We start from the raw sequence: 5,920 nt of genomic DNA on the forward strand, positions 1-5,920 counted from the left end.
TTTTCAAAAAGATCTTTGTCATGTCTTTTTCCTCCAAAGGATGAGTGATCTGGGCAGCCAATTCCCTCCATCTCTGCGCATACTCTTTAAATCTCTCCTTATCTTTCTGAGACATAGACCTCAGTTGGCCTCTATTAGGCGCCATATCCATATTGTATTTATATTGCTTGACAAAAGCCTCACCCAAGTCATTGAAAGTACGAACGCTCGCAATATCCAACCCCGTATACCAAAGGAGCACAGCACCGGTCAAACTGTCCTGGAAATAATGAATCAACAGTTGATCATTGTTGGTCTGAGTAGACATCTTACGAGCATACATCGCTAGATGACTGATTGGACAAGTGTTCCCTTTATCCTTTTCAAAGTCAGGCACTTTGAACTTCACCAGGATCTTGACGTTGGGCACTAAACACAACTTAGAAGCACCCTTTCCAAGTAGCTCAATGAGTCTTCTCGATGACAAGCTAATCAACAATCTTCTTCCACGCAATGGAAGGTTGAGGCATGCTAAAAGATGAATCCTCTGGCTCTCTTTGTCTCTCGGTCTTCAAGTAGCTCAATGAGTGCATCCTTGTCCTTAGACTCCTTCTCTTGCTTCATCTTGATGAGCGCGTCTTCCAACTCCTCTATATCTTGGTTAGGGAGAGTTAATTGCTCAACCACAACCATAGACATAGGTCGTTCAGAAGGATAAGGCATCTTCAATTCCAAATCTCTCTTCTTCACCCAAAAAGTGTAACCTTCCAAAGCTATACAATTGCTCGGACCAAGCTCGGATCTTCCATTCCTATGCACACCATGCCAAGCATGCACAATCTTCTGCTTCAAATTTTTGGGATCTTTACCCTCTTGATAGAAAATACCTTCTAACAAAGTGTTATTAGTATTATCTCTCAAGGGGAAACCAAGTTGACGACGAGCTAAAGCAGGATTGTAGTTAATTCCTCCTTGTGTACCAATGAGAGGCACATTAGAGAATTCACCACAACTATCAATAATCTCCAAACTGCTCAAAGAAGGATCATACCAAACTATATTATCATTAGTGAAAGACATAAGTCTCTGAGACCACCGTAGACATTATTTGTTCTCCACTAAAGCACAGATCAGAGGAAAGTGCGAAATAAACCAGTTGTACAGAAGAGGAATGGAACAGACAATCATTTAACCACCCTTAGAATTCCTTAGATGCAAAGAGAAATACATATCACCCAACAAAGTAGGCACATGATTCCCAATCCAGAAAAGTCTAATGGCGTTAACATCAACAAAACTGTCAATGTTAGGGAACAAAGCTAATCCATAGATGAGCAACACAAAGATAACTTCAAAAGCATCCACACTACCGGCTTGAGCAAAAGAAGTAGCATCCTTAATGAGGAAATCAGATGGCAACCCAAACAATCCTCCTTTCCTAACCCAATGAGCCTCTATCTCAAACTTCTTCAAGTGAAGAGCTTCAGCAATAATATTAGATCGGTGAATCCCCTCCAATCCACTAAAAGGCACTCTACTAGAAACAGGTATCCCCAAAAGATGAGAATACTCCTCCAAGGTAGGTACAAGATGAAAATCTGGGAAAGTGAAACAACGGTAGAGAGGATCATAGAACTGTACTAGCACACCCAAAAGTTCTTTCAAATCTGGACATCTGAAACTGTACTTCTTAGTGTTCCTTCGTCCATAATCCATGGTCTGAAAATATTTGCAAATAATACATCAGTTCCTTGAAATTTTCGTGTGATGAATGTTATGATGCGCATGAATGCATGAATGCAACAATCACAAATAAGGGATCACACACGAGGCAAAGAAACAAAGGTCAAGGGATGAATCAAGTCATTGTCAAGATCAATCATCCATTTTGGTGGACTATTGTTTACACCTTATCAACACCCAAGTTCCATTGATATTGACAAGACTTGATTGGACCAACCAAGAATCAAGGGTTTTTTGTAAGTCACGAGCATAGAGTCTGGGTAAGAACCATCCCAAAGGAGTGAACTAAGGATAAAAACTTGTAGATCATGTTCTAAAAAGTTCCCAGAGTCTTAATTCCATCTATCGGATATTACAGGTTAAGATGACTAACACATCGACCCATAATATTCTCAAGAGAAACTCGTCTGAGTGTAGTATCGTGTAACAACTGTTATCAAGTCTACACTTGAACAGTCTCCGCACTACATCCTAAATAGGCCAAGAGGGGGTGAATGTTCTACGGTCCTCACCTTCTGGGACCCAAATTAGAGATAGCAATGCCTAACCATAAATACTTGTGTGACATTTCCAAATCCAAAGGAGTCTCCACTGAGCAAATGGATCTCAAACCAACTTGTTAAGGACTACTCCACACAAGTCGAAGATGACTATACCATCCTCTTATCTTAATTGCACTCAAGTTCGGGTTAGAACTTATCTCACCACTCAGAGATCACCAAACACAACAAGCAGATTATATCACACATACATATATACAAACATCACATATATACAAATATATACACACAAAATCAGGCTAAACCCACTGGAGACTACTCCCCAGCAGAGTCGCCACTTAATTTCTGTAGCGGTAAATTCATGATCATCAAGCTATGGATAAGTTAGAAATCGAATAACAAGAATCACCACCGTGCTTTTATTGTATCCAAGGGAAAAGGGAAAAAGTACGAACAAAACCCAAAAGTAAGAAGTTTTCAAATCAAAACTAATAAAATGTCAGAGATTACAGCTAAGAGGGTTGGTTACACAGAGAGAAGGTGTTAGCACCCAAAGTGTCCTAGGTAATCCTAGGGAGCCCTTTTTGTCTGCATATGTATTTTGTATAAAAATGATGTTTACAAAAAAAATAGAATAGGGGGATGAGAAAAGAATCATTAATTACATTTTTGTGTTTGGCAAGACCTTCGGACTTGTGCCTACATACCAACATAAGAATGAGGGATCAAAACCTCGTAGTTCATGATACAAATTTCAAAGTGGATGGATTGCTTTTATCAAAAGTTAAGTTTGAAAGGCATGAAGGCCTAAAAATGGTTTGAATGAGTTAGTTCTTTTTGGATTTTTTGAAAGTTTAAGTCAAGTATAGTTAAGTTTATTTACAAGTTTGATTTAAGAAAAGAAGTTTGAAAGTACAATGGCATAAGACCAAAGTTTCTATCTTTTTTGCAAAGTGGTCAAAGTTTAGAACAAAATAAGTTCAATCAAAGAAGATTTTGAAAAAGGGAGGGAGAGATTTTGAAATTGAAGAAATGGGGAGAAGATGAAGAGATCAATCCTATGCACAAAATTAAAAGTTAAGAGTTGAAAAGATCTGACCAATGGATAGTAATCCAATAGACAAGAATGTCAATAGAAACCCAGAATTCCCTTGGACATTTTAGAATCAAACAACACACAAATGCTCAATATATTATCTGGAAGAGCAAGGCATCAAATAAAGATAGTCACATCCAAGCTTTAGCCACTCCATGATCTTCTTCAGATTAGCTCATGTAACAGATGAATTCCATAAGTCACAGGTTCAAAAGGATCTTGAATGATGTATCAGATGAAGTTTCAAATTGCAAGCACTTGGTTTCACAAAAAGTTGGCATTGGCCAAGTCCTTTAGCATAGGAATGTTGCCTAAGTTCTAAGTCCATTTGTCCAAGATCAAGCCAACAGTCCACAGAAAAGTTTTTTAGGATTTTTGTTGTTATTATGTACATTAATGGTCAAAGTCCCCACAAACAAGCAAAGTATACACAAACAAGATATATCACACAATATGGTCCAAGTGGACAAAGTGAAAAATGCATTAACATAAACAATTAGAATGGTATGAACAATGGCAAATGAATAAAGCTAAAATTAAATTACATTAAAGTAAATGGCTTGAAATTAAAAGTTAGTTGTTAATGAGTTAGAAATTAGGTTGGTTTTGCTTTTGCTTTTTTTTAGTCATTCTTTGGAGAACACTCAACCCACTTATCACAAGCATGGATCCTTGAGCCAAGACATCTTCCAAAGGAAGGAAAAAAAGCCAAGTTTCCATACAGTACCATGAAATAGGGGAGACTTACAATCTCACTAACTAGAATGCTAAGCCTTTTGGGTCACAAATTTAGCGCTATGTTAAGCAATCGTAATTTGACTTATATAGAAGTCATAACTATTTAAGGTCGGGTGTAACACCCCTAATTTATTTTAATATTGTAATATCATATATATTCCTAAAATGATGCGGTGTGTTAGTTATTTAGTTATTGTGATATTTTTGATGATTTTTGAAGTTGTAAGGTTATTTTAGTAATTTTATAGTTAAGGGAATTATATATTTGGTGAGTGGAGAAATGAAATTAGGCTTTTAATTTAATTAATTAGAAATAATAAAATAGTATGTTATAATAATTATAGTAGTTAGAATAATTAAAAACAAGTTATTCTATTAAAGATTTATTTAAGTGTGACAGATATAAATATTTAATTGTATTATTTTGGAATAATTATTTAATTGGGATTAAAATGATATCACAAGTGTTTTACCTTTACAGGAGAATATTGAAGTAAGAAGCGAAACATTTTAAAGTTTAAGTGTTGTTACCTTAGGGAACACAATAATTATTGGGATTTCTATTATTATCAATAAATAATAATTAGCCATTATTAGGAATATAATTCCAACCTTAGAATTGGCACGACGGAAAATACGGTAGAATTGAGAAGAAATTCTGGGAAAGCCATTCTGCAGAGTGAGGGAGGAATGCATAACTTTTCAAGATTTGTGAAAGCTGCAATTATCAAGTAGGGGGAGAGATTATTTACTGTATGATGGGTTTAGTCAGCAGGATGAGGAGGGTACCTTTTTCCTCTCATCAGCTATGATTTTTTTCATTTGATATGTGATCTATCATGTATCAAATGAATATACAAATTTGTGTGTTTGATCCCATGGGGTTTGATCAAACCCCTTATGGGTAATTATATGTTTTTTATGCATATGCAAATAAATATTTGAATTTGGTATTTTTGGAATCGATCTTTTTTTACTATCCGTGAGCAAATGGGATTTTCCCATTTGGTCACTTTTTAATCGATCGATTATTCGATCCGTATCCAAAATGGGATAATCCCATTTGGTCATAACCCAGATTTTGACGAGGAAACGTGAGAATGTTGATGATTTGGGTTTTAACCCTATAAATTAACAATGAAATTATTATAATATAATTTGTAATCAGAGTTTTATAATTTCACAGATTTTGATGTATTGTATCGATAATGTAAAACTATTTCTCATAAAGTTCAGAAAACTGTATTTTTCTCAAAATGACAAATAAATCTATTTTTTCCCAAATGACTTATTTTCCCAGAAATGAGCATATTTAAAGTAAGGAGTATTTTTTTTATTTAAAAAAAGAAATGAAATAAATATTTAGTCCTTAAAACGTTAAATGTTTATTTATTATATAATTTTTATATCTTAAAAATTATATTCTAATATCTCTAATAATAATAATAATAACAATAATATTAAAATAACTTTTTAAAAAAAAACACAAATTATAATAATTATTAGTTATACTTTTTTCCCCACACTAAAATATTTCTAATCCTCCACTGGCGGCAACGAAATCGGGATGCAACGACGGATAGGACGACGACGATGAACTGGCGGCGGCGAATCAAGTGACGGCTTACCGGCAACGGCTCAGGGGCATTTTTGTAATTTTATTGCTTTTGTCATTTTGAGTTTGAAGACCATCCAATTGATTTTTTAAAGTTAAAATGGTGATAAAACAGTTCTAAAATAATTAAATATACCTTTTATAACATATTATAAAAGTATTAGTATATATAACTCACTTTTAGGAATATAATTAGCTAAATAAGTTTGGGTGTAACAAAAGTAAATATATTGTTTTATAAAAAGAATT

Source organism: Lathyrus oleraceus, chromosome 5 (assembly GCF_024323335.1).
Source record: "Lathyrus oleraceus cultivar Zhongwan6 chromosome 5, CAAS_Psat_ZW6_1.0, whole genome shotgun sequence".
Taxonomy (NCBI): domain Eukaryota; kingdom Viridiplantae; phylum Streptophyta; class Magnoliopsida; order Fabales; family Fabaceae; genus Lathyrus; species Lathyrus oleraceus.